The 14,783-nt window shown below is 40.9% G+C and overlaps 1 protein-coding gene across 1 annotated transcript in view; it reads right to left on the bottom strand.

Annotated features, from left to right (window-relative positions):
- Window positions 1–872: 872 nt before the first annotated feature.
- Window positions 873–14,783, bottom strand: part of ISL1 (ISL LIM homeobox 1) — a 56,872-nt gene continuing 42,961 nt past the window's right edge. The window contains exons 6-7 of the transcript XR_010067355.1: window positions 4,824–5,012; window positions 873–2,516 (exon numbers count right to left, since the gene is read on the bottom strand). The gene's annotated coding sequence lies outside the window, so the exon portion shown is untranslated. The remainder of the gene's footprint in view (window positions 2,517–4,823; window positions 5,013–14,783) is intronic.

Below are 14,783 nucleotides of genomic sequence, written 5' to 3' on the forward strand. Positions count from 1 at the left end.
CTGTAACCAGAATGAATCTGGATGGCCTGGAAATCTGACTAGATGGGAAATCATTAGCTATAACTGGGCATCTTTGTAATAAGGGCAATGTAACAAAGCATGGCTTAATGTTTCAATAACTTTTTCATCACAGTCCTTGTTCAAATCTGATATCCCCAGTTTCCCCTCAAGAACAACTGTCAGAAGGCATTAAATCTTACCAAAGTTAAGACTTCTCTGAATTTGGGAACTGTTATTTGGCTTAAATATCTTGCTGGCTTGGAAAAGGGGTGTCTAGGACCACATCTTTAGGTAGGGCAGGGACATTCCAAAGAAATAAAAGATTCAGTCTCCTAGACCACTTTTTCCCCTTTCTGGATCTGCCCCTTACCATTATTTTACACATGGATCTGGTTGGTGGATGCCAATATAACAACAACATTTTCAAAGACTTGCAAGTTGAAGAGGGTTGTTAACGCTGTTCCGTATTCTTCTACCATCCCTCCCCTTCCAGGTGCTTTTCTTTCAGCCAGATTTCTAGGTACCTGCTTTCTGCATTGTAAGAAAAGCAGCTGTAGAGGAAGAGGGAGTATCAAAACTCATATGACTGAACAGGCTTAACCTAAGATATTTGGGTGATAGACCAAGATGACATGCAGATGGCAACCTCAAATTAATCTGTAAGGTAACAGAGGATTTTGGCCAATGTTTTTTGCCAGAAATAAAGATATCCTTGGTCCATCTACTTCAGGCAGCCAAGAGGTGCATCTAACATTTGCAGATGATAAGGGCTGTAAAATGAGCTGCATCATATATGCAGTCTGGGAATTTGGGATTATAATTTGGATATGCCTACTTCAGAGCTTACCGTGCAGTTTTCACGTATTCAGTAAACTCTGTTACTTGTTTTCAGCACTCAGGATCAGAGGTAGAGCTACCAGATCTGGGCTGCAAACCTCCAGACAACCAATGGATGGCAGCAAAGCAATTTAGCTTCCATCTAAAGGTCATCTGGATTTTTGCAGCCCAAATCTGATTCTGATTGCTAGGAAGCCCTAATCAGAGGTGCATCAAAGAGCTCCCAAAAGGTAAGTTGGGGAGATCAAGTTGCTCATTCCTGATGTAGCTCAGTAATACTTTCTCCAAGTGGCAGCTGCCTTCGAGGGCTACAGCTGGAAGTCTTTCCCAGCCTTACCTGGAGATGGCATGAATTTTATCTTCTGCATGCAAGAATGTGTTTTCCATGGAGCATATTGCCATGTTTATTACAGGTCATCCCATGAAAATCATGCCACACTAGATACCTTTCTGTTGTACTTGTATGGTCAGATCAACATCTAATGCACCCAAGTAAATCAGGGCAATTATTTGTACAATAATATAAATTCTTCATGTCATAGGTAGTCTGGTTTGGCTTTCAGTACAAAACATTTCAGAAAATGTTTGGCCTCTGAATATGGGTTTATTTTTAGAGCACCATCTTAATACTAAACCAGACCATATATTTACAGTGTCCTTAACTGATAGGCTGAAAAGGAGGAGAATCAGGAGCGCCCCATAAACGATTCAGGTTAATTCCCACCATATCTTACTCTTTATCACAGCCAGTGACCCGTCTCACATTATCTGTATGGGCCTGCTAAGTTTAACACTTTTCAAACAACACCTAGTATTTGTGACTAATCAAAATAAACAGCAAGTTTTACCCATGAGAAAAGAAGGGGGGCAGGGAGGAAATGTGTAGGACGGGAGGTACCATTAAGGAAATTTTCTTTGAGGAAAAACAGGGATAGGGAAGCAAAAAGGTATCTATATCATCTCCTGGAATATGGATAGAGCTTCAGATGGTGAGAGGAGAAATCATATAAGTAGGCTTTAGAAGTACTGTCTGTTATGATGACTGTACATGTGAGTTGATATAAAATATTTTATATCTGTGAAAAGAAGGACACAGGGAGCAACAAAACAAAACATTAGCAAAACCAGGGATCCATTACTACCCAGGCTTCATAATTTTACACTAGTGAGTGAAAAGGCTTGAAATACATCCTGAGAAAATACTACAATAAAACAAGATTAGATGGCTTTAAGTTTACATAGCCAAGTATTTTGGAAGAGAGAATATTATGCATGCAAATAAAGGAATCATAATCTAGCCAAAGTTAAGTGCTCCTACTGTAATCAGGAGCGTAAAATTGCTAAATTTGGATTGCACTCTAGATTTTTGCAGGTGCAAGAAAAGGGCACACACAAGTCAGAAAGAGAAAAAACATTGTCATCTTCTCCACATACATACATATCCTTGTTAAATGTAAGTCTCCTTCACATATTTTTCCATTTAGGAATTGATCAAATAATAAATACTTAAACTGCATCTCTGATGATTGTTTGAAAAGTACCAAAGTCCGTAGCTTGTCAAAACAAGAAGAGTTGGAAGCAAGAATACAGTCCACTATTGTGCTCTTATATAACACACTCTCACTCAATTGGATGTGCAAGAAAACGTAAGCTCCCCGTCAATGATTCATGTCCAACATCTGCCAAGAAACACCAGATTTAGTCTGAAATCCTCTACTGCTTATTCAAGACAGAAAACGAGGGGCAACTAGACTCACTCAATGCTCATGAAACAAAACACACTCCATACAGACCCAGGACAACACATTTAGGAATAATTTGTAGCCTTCAAAGTCTTTTGGGGCATTTACTCTTGTGTTCCAAATATGGATGACTGTAATGAATCATGGTATCAACGTACTGATATATGTCTGTCGGTAAATATATATCTTCTGTGTTTTTATTTCTTTTTTTCAGCTTTCCCCTCCCCCTTTCTTTTATAATTTTGTATATTTTGTTTTTTATTTACCGCAGTTAATTTTTAAAACTATTAACAACTATTTGTTGTTTGTTAACAACAACAAAAAGAAGGTAACTATCAAAATTCAACTGGAAGTAAACCCCAATAATTATAGTGAATGTGCCTCACAGCTCTGCTTAGAAAGAAAAATGTCTCTGTTTTAAGGATTTTGCTCTAATATTTTGAGTGTGGGGGTTTACTTTATAAGGTAGTTAAGAAGTATATATCTATCTGAAAGCAAATACAGTTGCTTCCTTACCAAACTCTTTGCTTAACCCAGCCTGCCCATGTCGTTATTCAAGGCTTAATTGTATCTTTTCTTTTCTTTTCTTTTCTTTCTTAAAACAGCTTCAGCATTCATTAAATGAATTTTGTAATCCACTAAAAAACTTCAGTTATTGGGCTAACTAAATGAACAGTAAATATGTAAGTAGTCAAAGAGAGCCAGTTGGGTGTGGTGATTAAGGCACCAGGCTAGAAGCTGTGAGACCGGGAGTTCTAGTCCCACCTTTGGCACACAGCCAACTGGGTGACTTTGGGCCAGTCACTCTCTCTCAGCCCTAGGAAAGAGGAAATGGCAAACCACTTCTGAAAATGCTGCCCCCAAAAATGTAAGGTTTGGTCCAGGCAGTTGCCAGGAGCCAACACTGACTTGAAGGCACAAGGGCAGGGGGAGTAATCAAAAGCTATATTTAATTTGGGTGGACTGAGGACCAGAGAAGACAAAGCAACAATGGAATTGGTGGGACTATATGATTTCTATGGGTAAGGCACTATTTTCCTACTTTTTCCCAGTTTTGGGGGAAGAGATATACTTGAGAGCTTTCTTTGTTTTATGGCTAATTTACAATTTATGCTACGGATGTTCCCCATCTGAAAACAGCAGGGAACTGGGCTCAGTTTTCAGCCATGGTGGTCAAAGGGGGCTCCAGAGGAGGAAAAAAGAAACCTGTGTGTAGCAGTTCCAATTTTCCTTAATGGAGTGCTTCACACTGTGAAGATGATGCTACTGACATATGGAAGAGACCTTAATTGTTAGATGTCACACAGTGGCCTCCTCTGGTATGTTCAGTAGCCTGGTAAGTCTTTAGATCAGGGTTTCTCAGCCAGGGTTCCTTGGCACCCGTGGGTTCCATGAGAGGTCAGTAGGGGTTCCCTGGGAGATCCCGATTTATTTAAAAAATTATTTCAAATTCAGGCAACTTCACATTAAAGAGGTAAGATTCATTCTTTATTTTTAGTTGAAGAACATTGCTATTGCATATATACAGGCCTACACATGAAACGAAGATAGCAATTGTGTAACTTCTGGCCTATATTTGAGCCTGAATGTGGAGGGGGTCCCCGAGGCCTGACAAATATTTCAAGGGTTCCTCCAAGGTCAAAAGGTTGAGAAAGGCTGCTTTGGATTATACACGGGATTCTCTTCCAGCCTTTGAGCCAGAATAGGCCATCAGAGAAGACAGAAAGTCACTTAACTTCATGAAGCATATTTGGAGCCAGAAGGCCCTTCATGCCCACTGCAGAGCCCTACAAAAGAGTGGCCTAGAATGGCATGCACATCTGGAGCCACAGTGCCTAAACTGCTACCTTCTCTGGCTTGTAATATCTCAAAACCCAACTGTTACCTCCACAGCCACATTCAACTGCAGTATATGAGAAGATAGACACCCAGAGTCCCCCATTGGGGGAGATGGGCGGTGATATAAATTTAATAAATAAATAAATTTTAGAGTTTAGGGAAGAAGTCCAATCCTCAGGTGGACAAAGGTGTACTTCAAGGCTCAACAGAGCTCATTGCTATCTTTGTTGAAATTTAAAACATTTATAAATGGCTGGGATGGGGTTGGAGCGGGTTTTAAAAGGCAAAAGATTTATATAAACTGAAGAGAAACCAGAGTATTTTTTTATACTTCCTAATACAGACATACAAAATGTAAAATGAGAAACCAATATAAAATTATCATGGGGAGGGGGGGAAACTTACCTTATTTACAAGATGTCCAAGAGGAGAGTGAGAGTTTCCTGTCCTGTCTATTATTGTATACCACTCTCTTCGTGATCTGCTGCCTCTGTGACATCACTCACTTCAGTTAAAGCCCAAGGAATTTTTGTAGGATTTATCATGCCACCCATGGAGTTTTTTCAGATCAGGAAGCAGAAACAGCCAGGGAGGCTGCAAAGTAATGGAGAGAACAGAGTAACAGGAAAACAACAGCTGCAGCTACATCCTTTGCCATTGAACAGCGCAAATATAAGTTTAAAAATTGGGCTATGTAGAACTTTGGATTCAAAGGCAAAAAAGGTGTTTTGGAGCATGTCAGGAAAAATACAGCTGTTTTAAAGAGTTGCAGGCAGCTGCATCCTCAGCAAGCCAAGCTTTTGTCAAAATATGTCACGACGCAAGCTTCACCCCTTAGGTTTTTCTATGCAGACTACAATGGAAAGATGAAGGGGCAGAGTTTCTTTTGTGACATCTCGATGCCTATTGGTCATTGCTTCCCCACAGATGCCCATAACTGCAGATGCTATGTGCGCATCACCGAAAGCTCTGAAGCACATTTTTGCTTTTGAACTCAAAATGCTGCAAAGCCTTCCCCTGAATGAAATTAAAGTAGAGATTTCATAACAACATTCCCTGTATTATCCAGAAGTTTCTGGTGCTTTTATAATTGGCCCTAGCACAATAGTCATACAAACTGTTGTAGAACATGTTCTACTAAAATCACTCTGACTCTTGCATCCCTGGGAATTCATTCATTTTTCACCCTTGATCATACAGTGTCAAACCAAAGGCCCATTTAAAAGAGCATCCGGCTTTCCACAGAAGCCAGAGAAATGCATCAGAGAAATCAACTAGCAATACCTGAAGGCTGTAATCTTCCTCTAACAATAACTAGTCAGTGTGAAACTAAACCTTCTTATTCAACTTAGATGGGGATAACCCAGATGATCCCTAGATGGCATCAATGGCAACAAGAACATCTTCTTTACTGCCATCTAGCGGTCATCTCAGTTTTTGCAGCCCAGCTCTGGTAACCCCAATTGAGGCCTCTGCCATGATCATTCTTTTTTGTGATTGACTGTACAGGAAGAGAAACACGCTGCCCTTTTCTCTTAGGGGTTGCTATATTTGAGAACTGTCTTCTTCTGTAGGACCAAGATCAGGGAGGATCAATACAGTGTTGTTTTAAAAAATGTTAATATGCATTTTAAAATGTTATCAGCATTCTTCTTGATAGGGCAGATACAGTTGTCAAGTTCAATTTCACTCAGTTTCTCCTTTTCTCCCATATTTTGTTCAAATCTGGGAGTCAACTTTGAAGTGTCTTTGCTTTCTTTTGATTTTATAAGGAAAGCTATGCAGAGATTTGTGGCCATTTCTCCTAAACTATACATATAATGCATTGTTCTCATTATACACAATCACAGCGGAATCCTTGGTGCTCTCTGAGCCTTGTTGTTTTCTTGCAGACATTTAACTGCCAGACTAGGCAACATCTTCAGTGCGAAAAGGGAGTGGGCCTTACTCTCACTGTTTATATACCGTGGCTTGCCCTGCTTGTGTTGGTGGGGGTGTTGTTCTCTCCTTGGGAGTTCCTTGATTGGGCTGTTGTTTGCTGCTTGGTTGATTGACTGAGTTAATAGTTCCTTGATTAGGGTATTGTGTACTGTTTGATTGTTTATCTGGTGTTAATCCTGGTGTTAATCTTTGCATATCTGGGTGTTGATTGCTGGCAAGGTGGTGTTCTGGTCTTTTAGCTTTTCTATTGTCCCTTTTGAATGGTATGTAAATGTTGTTTACCTCCATGTGCCTGTTGATAGCTGATAACTTGTCTGAGTGCCAGGCTTCCAGGAATTTCCTCGGGTTTTTGGATTTAGCTTTGTCTAGGATGCTCACAGTTTCCCAGTTGAAAGTATGGTTGAGTCTGTCCATGTGTTGTGAGATTAAGGAGTTCTCATTGTGTCCTCCTTTTCGCACTGAAGATGTTGCCTAGTCTGGCAATGAAATGTCTGCAAGAAAACAAGGCTCAGAGAGCACCAAGGACTCCACAGTTCAGCCCTGAGCTACAAATATTCTCTTCAATTGGTACAATCTCAGTTAAAACACAATCAATTTTGCATGCTATTTTCACCAATAATATACAGTTATTTTTCTGCAGGTTATTCATATTTTCATCTTTATTTTTGGTTCAGAAAACCGCAGTGGAAGATAAGGACTTTCTGTTTTACATACTGACTGAGGAAATCTAAATTAAATACCAATTAAAGTGTCAACTATGTTTCTACATATCTCCACAATACAGTCAGTGATTTTTAATGGAAGGAAAATACCAGTCATCAACCTCATCACCTCCTCTTATAGCTCAGCGTGGCTCTTCCTTGTATTTCCTTTATTTCTTTGGTACATTTATATCCTGACTCTATTCCATGTTCGAAGCATGATGTCAATGCAGTGAGAGAATATATTCAGACCATTAAGACAGCATAACCCATATCTCAAACAGTTTAACACATAAGTGGTGACCAGTTCCAAACTGTTTTGCTTCCAAAAAAAAAAGGGCGGGGGGCTTTATCATATTCTTTGGATTAACATGCTCTATTTTGAAATGGTTTGTCAGTTTTACAAGCATCAGTTTAATTTTCTCTTGCTTCATTAGTCTTTATCAGCAAATCACCAGCTCCTGTCAGTTCAGAAGAGTTCTTTGGATGGCTGCAAAGAAACTTAATATGCAGAGTCAAGCCAACCGTTGAACCTCTGGTGGGAATTAGACCAAGTCTTCACCGTTAACAAGGCAGTTCTACTGACTTGAACATTTGTTTTAATTAGTTCTGACAGCCGATTATGGTGTCATAGCGCTGCCTTCCCAACCTGGGTGCTCTTAGAAATGTATGGATTTCAACCCTCAGAATTCCCCAGCAATCATGGCTATTGCTGAGAATGGTGGGAGTTGAAGTCCATGCATCTAGAGGGCACTTAGGTGGCAATTGTAGTGCATTAATTCACTTGTGGTGAAAGGGACAACATCACACCTAAAAAGATTCAAGCACAGAAGAGCTAAAGAAAACTTAAACTGGACTTGCCAATCTAGAGAGTGGTAGAGACCACCAAAGCCCCAGAAACTCACATTGTAAGCAGCTAATTAAGAGCAGGAAGGTCTCCCTGGTGATCTCTTAAAAGCGGAGGATCAGCTCCATTTTCCTTTGTTCTTTGTCTTTCAAAAACAGGAGGGCATCTTTTCTCAGACTGGCACTCATCAGGCAAAAAAACCCACCCCATGCTGGGGAAGAGTTGAAGAATCAGAATAGCAATAAGGAATAATAGAATGAGATGTGAATTTGTATTTTTTTATTTTATGGACTGACCTGAGTTGCTTTCTATCCTGAATTCTATTGTGGTCTATCTGTATTGTACTCTGTGTGAGTGTGTGTGTGTGTGTATTTCCTCCAGGAAGAGCAATCAAGGTGTTAAAGCTTGCAGGTCATAATATTTTCATTCCCCCCTTTTCCCATTGTCTTCAACTTTCTTTTGCCTTAATCTACATATTAGAAGATTTGTATCTTCTTCTTGAATCCATATTCTTATTCTAACTTACTAGGTGCTCTGCTGAGTTACAGAAAAGTGTGGAGGGGAGCCAAGACAGATTTTTTTTCCCACTTTCTTCCTCCTAGTAAGCAGGGCATAAACTGATTTTCTGTGGAATGAAGTGAAAGGAGGCAGCATAAGAAACAGGCTCTCCCCAAGAATATGAGAAGGTGCAGGAGGATGCAAAGACCCCCTAAGGGAGACAGTGGGTCCAATTTGTGACATTCCCAGGCAGGTGTCCTCTTGCATGTGGCATGCCCCTTTACGTGGTGGTCAACATGGGGACAGGACACTGATGTTACTTTTTGTTTAAAGAGCACTAAACATTTAGTGAACTCAAGGATTCTTCAGTTCTTTGAAGCAAGTATTCATTTGGGGAGAAGTTTTGTTTTGTTTTGTTTTGTTTTTTCTTTTCTTTCTTTGAACCAAATATTCCTTCTCTAAAGCAGAAATGTTTTCTTTTCTTTTTTACCTTCTCCCTATCTTATCTTGCAAACAGCATGCATGGTATAGCTAAGTCAGGAGAGAAGGCACATGTTCCAAAGCAGAAGCAAAGTTATACAGAATGCCAATCTTGCAAAGGAGAAATGAGAGATCCGGATGTTGATTCCCAGGGAAAGCACCAACGAAGTCCAGCAATAGTAGCCTGAGGACATGGAAGCTGACAAGTGAGATGCACAGTATTGTATGGATGGTGTGAATGCACAGCAAAGCTAGAATTACAGGAAAAATATGCTGCCTGAGAGGTTTTATTTCTCTAGAACAGAAAAGGATAGCACCCAAGACCAAGATAGCACAGATAGAGAAGTAGATTTCTTCACTGTAGACCCTCCCCATACCCAGTGTCCAGGAGAGAAGCACAAGTACCCTGAGTAGAAAAAAAAGGAAAGACGTGGAAACTTACTTGGACAATTTTGAATGGAAATGTGTGGGATATGACATTCCCAAAAAGCAATGATTCCATTGTCCAACAGTGGAACAGTCTATCTATGGAGATTGTGGGTTGTCCATCTCTGGAGGCTTTTAAAAGTTGGGATGGCCACCTCTTATTTATTTATTTGATTTTCCTTCACACTGCAGATGATTGGATTAGATGAACCTTGTGGCTGTTTTGTTTATTCGTTTAGTCGCTTCCGACTCTTCGTGACTTCATGGACCAGCCCACGCCAGAGCTTCCTGTCGGTCGTCAACACCCCCAGCTCCCCCAGGGACGAGTCCGTCACCTCTAGAATATCATCCATCCATCTTGCCCTTGGTCGGCCCCTCTTCCTTTTGCCTTCCACTCTCCCTAGCATCAGCATCTTCTCCAGGGTGTCCTGTCTTCTCATTATGTGGCCAAAGTATTTCAGTTTTGCCTTTAATATCATTCCCTCAAGTGAGCAGTCTGGCTTTATTTCCTGGAGGATGGACTGGTTGGATCTTCTTGCAGTCCAAGGCACTCTCAGAATTTTCCTCCAACACCACAGTTCAAAAGCATCGATCTTCCTTCTCTCAGACTTCCTTATGGTCCAGCTCTCGCAGCCATATGTTACTACAGGGAACACCATTGCTTTAACTATGCGGGCCTTTGTTGTCAGTGTGATGTCTCTGCTCTTAACTATTTTATCAAGATTGGTCATTGCTCTTCTTCCAAGGATTAAGCGTCTTCTGATTTCCTGACTGCAGTCAGCATCTGCAGTAATCTTTGCACCTAGGAATACAAAGTCTTTCACTGCTTCTACATTTTCTCCCTCTATTTGCCAGTTATCAATCAAGCTGGTTGCCATAATCTTGGTTTTTTTGAGGTTTAGCTGCAAGCCAGCTTTTGCACTTTCTTCTTTCACCTTCATCATAAGGCTCCTCAGTTCCTCTTCACTTTCAGCCATCAAAGTGGTATCATCTGCATATCTGAGATTGTTAATGTTTCTTCCAGAGATTTTAACTCCAGCCTTGGATTCCTCAAGGCCAGCTTGTCGCATGATGTGTTCTGCATACAAGTTGAATAGGTAGGGTGAGAGTATACAGCCCTGCCGTACTCCTTTCCCAATCTTAAACCAGTCTGTTGTTCCGTGGTCTGTTCTTACTGTTGCTACTTGGTCGTTATACAGATTCTTCAGGAGGCATACAAGATGACTTGGTATCCCCATACCACTAAGAACTTGCCACAATTTGTTATGGTCCACACAGTCAAAGGCTTTAGAATAGTCAATAAAACAGAAATAGATGTTTTTCTGAAACTCCCTGGCTTTTTCCATTATCCAGCGGATATTGGCAATTTGGTCTCTAGTTCCTCTGCCTTTTCTAAACCCAGCTTGTACGTCTGGCAATTCTCGCTCCATGAACTGCTGAAGTCTACCTTGCAGGATCTTGAGCATTACCTTACTGGCATGTGAAATGAGTGCCACTGTTCGATAGTTTGAACATTCTTTAGTGTTTCCCTTTTTTGGTATGGGGATATAAGTTGATTTTTTCCAGTCTGATGGCCATTCTTGTGTTTTCCAAATTTGCTGGCATATAGCATGCATTACCTTGACAGCATCATCTTGCAAGATTTTGAACAGTTCAGCTGGGATGCCGTCGTCTCCTGTTGCCTTGTTATTAGCAATGCTTCTTAAGGCCCACTCAACCTCACTCTTCAGGATGTCTGGCTCTAGCTCACCGACCACACCGTCAAAGCTATCCCCGATATTGTTATCCTTCCTATACAGGTTTTCTGTATATTCTTGCCACCTTTTCTTGATCTCTTCTTCTTCTGTTAGGTCCTTGCCATCTTTGTTTTTGATCATACCCATTTTTGCCTGGAATTTACCTCCAATGTTTCTAATCTTCTGGAAGAGGTTTCTTGTCCTTCCTATTCTATTGTCTTCTTCCACTTCCGCGCATTGCTTGTTTAAAAATAATTCCTTATCTCTTCTGGCTAACCTCTGGAATTTTGCATTTAATTGGGCATATCTCCCCCTATCACTGTTGCCTTTTGCTTTCCTTCTTTCTTGGGCTACTTCTAGTGTCTCAGCAGACAGCCATTTTGCCTTCTTGGTTTTCTCTTTCTTTGGGATGTATTTTGTTGCCGCCTCCTGAACAATGCTGCCAACTTCTGTCCAGAGTTCTTCCGGGACCCTATCTACTAAGTCCAGTCCCTTAAATTGATTCTTCACCTCCACTGCATATTCCTTAGGAATATTAGTGAGCTCATATCTAGCTGATCTGTGGGTCTTCCCTAATCTCTTTAGTCTGATCCTAAATTGTGCAAGAAGAAGTTCGTGATCTGAACTACAGTCAGCTCCAGGCCTTGTTTTTACCGACTGTACAGATGTCCGCCACCTTTGGCTGCAAAGGATGTAATCAATCTGATTTCGGTGTTGTCCATCTGGTGAAGTCCATGTATAAAGCCGTCTCTTAGGTTGTTGGAAGAGAGTGTTTGTTATGCAGAGTGAATTGTCTTGGCAAAATTCTATCAGCCTGTGTCCTGCTTCGTTTTGTTCTCCCAGGCCATACTTACCTGTAATTCCAGGTGTCATTTGACTGCCCACCTTAGCATTCCAGTCTCCTGTGATGAAAATAACATCTCTTTTAGGCGTGTTGTCCAGTAGGTGCTGCAGATCCTCATAGAACTGCTCTACTTCAGCTTCTTCAGCATTTGTGGTTGGGGCGTATATTTGGATCACTGTGATGTTAGATGGCTTGCCCTGAATTCGAATTGAGATCATTCTATCATTTTTTGGGTTGTATCCAAGCACTGCTTTAGCCACTTTACTATTAATTATGAAGGCTACTCCATTTCTTCTGTGGTCCTCTTGTCCGCAGTAGTAGATCTGGTGGTCATTTGATGTGAAGTGGCCCATTCCAGTCCATTTCAGTTCACTGACGCCCAGAATGTCTATCTTTAATCTTGACATCTCACCAATAACCACATCCAATTTGCCCTGGCTCATAGATCTTACATTCCAGGTTCCAATGGTGTGTTGATCCTTAGAACATCGGATTCGCCGTTCACCACCAGCACCGTCGGCCGCTAGCCGTCCTTTCGGCTTTGAGCTAGCTGCGTCATCACGTCTGGGGCTAGTTGAGCTCATCCTCTGTTCCTCCCCAGTAGCATTTTGACCATCTTCCGACCTGGGGGTCTCATCTTCCGATGGTATACCGACATATCTCTGGTTGTACTGATCCATTTAGTTTTCACGGCAAGAATACTGAGGTGGGTTGCCATTACCTTCCCCAGGGATCGCATTTAGTCTGACCTCTCTGTCATGACCTTCCCGTCTTGGGTGGCCCTTCACGGTTTAGCTCATGGCATCATTGAGGTGCTCAAGCTCCAGCACCACGACAAGGTAACGATCCTTTGCTGAAGTGTGGCTGTTTACAATTCTGCAATTCCATGATTCATCCAGCTAAACCTGGATGACCCTGGAAATTGAGGTCAGTGACAAAAATAACTATGAGCTGCTCTAGAACAGGTTGAAGATGAGACTTGGGTTTATTGTAGCAAATGCCTGTGGGATGTTTCACAGCCACATGAAGAAGTTCAGTAATACCAATACAGCATTCACCTTTCAGATCAAGTTCAGCTGGAGAGTACTGGGACAAAAGCATGGGAAGAATTGACAGGCTTACTGTACTTGGAACAATCCTTTCTGTTCCTACCAAGTTACTCTCAAGAACAAGTATTTACCTGAACCTAAAAAACCATCACCATGGTAGGCAAGTTAATGGAGAAACATGTATGGGTGTAGTTGGGTTGATAGACATGAGAATCTCCAAAGCCATTTAGAAACAGAAAACACTCAGAACTTTTCCTTTTAGGACTAATGGATAAACAGTTAGAAAAAAGCCATGGAAGATTATTTCAATATATGATTACTGTGGTGAGATTATTATATGCACAGAGATGGAAAGAGTTATACTACCCATGATGGAAGAATGGTTGGTGAAATTGACTGATCTTGCTGAGATGGATAAACTAACTTCTTTGGTTAGAGAAAAGACAATATCTACATTTATTGGTGATGGAAACCTCTTACAGACTTTTTGTGTAAAAATGAAAAAAAAATGAACTTCTGATCTATGCTTTTGAGGATTAGACAAGATAGATTATACAAAGAAGAGTATTACTGTATGTTATAATTTTAGAGAGAAGGGTTAAAATATAATTGTACTTATAACTGCCGTGAAGAATATCAGAAGCCACTTCTTTATATCATTTTTTTCTTTTCTATTTTTCTTCAAGTTTTTTCCCCTTTTCTTGCACTTTTTGCTTTCTCTTTGCTTTCTTGCTTTTTTCTTCCTTACTTTATATTAGTATGTATTAGTTTTTATCTTCTTTTTTAGAAGTTTCAATAAAAATCATATTAAAAAAAATAGAAACAGAAAACATCTCATCCATCCAAGCCACAGCCAAAGCCAGGATGAAATATGTGCCCAAATCAACTCAGAGGAGAACCTTTGTCACTAGGGGGATAATTCAATGACAAATTTACACTGCAATGTTTCCTTTGTAAGGAAGCAGGAGATGTCAAAAAATGATAGTCCTGGGCAGGGACTCCTTTCAACTGCATAAATACCCAGTCACTTGGGCCAGCAAAAGTGTCAGATACAAGACCACCCAATTTACTGAAGAGGCTATTCCACCTGAGAGACTCCATGACTGTGAATAGCCATTTGATAGTGGTCCAGAAAGACATTGGGGGGTGGGGGAGTTATTCTGACAGTGGACAAAGTGCTTCTCAGAAACCACTCATTGACAGATGCCCTGATAACTTACGCAGAGGAGCCAGATTGGAAGAAAGGATGCTCCTATTCAAAGTACCCATTTGGATAGAAAATCGGAAGAGAGAATGGGAGTATGCCATCACTATGATGCTTGATGGTGACTTGGCTAAGCACATGTGGGAAATCCAGTGTGCAAAGACTGAGAAGTTGGGTGCAAGTCACAACTCAACCTTTCATAACCCTAAATGACTTCCTCCCCTTAACCACAAGAAAAACAGGCATGGATCCAGACACAGCTGATCTGAAAAGGAGGAAGTCCTCAAGCCCTATCACAGCTCCCAGTAACAACTTTTCTTGACTTTGGAGGAAAGGAATGAAAGTCATATTAGAACCCCTCCTTCCCTAGAACCAGATCTGAGACCAACCAGCAGGAGAGCCAGGCTAATATTTCTGAGTTGGATGCCTACTAAGGGGTACACAAAGATGACACAAGCCTAGCCATAATCTGGAAATTAGTGAAGAGTGACTCATCACCCCATGAAGGAGAACAAGAGTCATGATAGATAATTAAAGATGGACTTCTCTTCAGAGAATACCTCCGGTGGGCAGAGGAAGGAAATAGGAGGAGGAAGGAGTATTAGGTATGTTCACCACCTTGAGTTATTTATAAAAATA

The sequence above is a fragment of the Candoia aspera genome, chromosome 2 (assembly GCF_035149785.1).
Source record: "Candoia aspera isolate rCanAsp1 chromosome 2, rCanAsp1.hap2, whole genome shotgun sequence".
Taxonomy (NCBI): Eukaryota; Metazoa; Chordata; class Lepidosauria; order Squamata; family Boidae; genus Candoia; species Candoia aspera.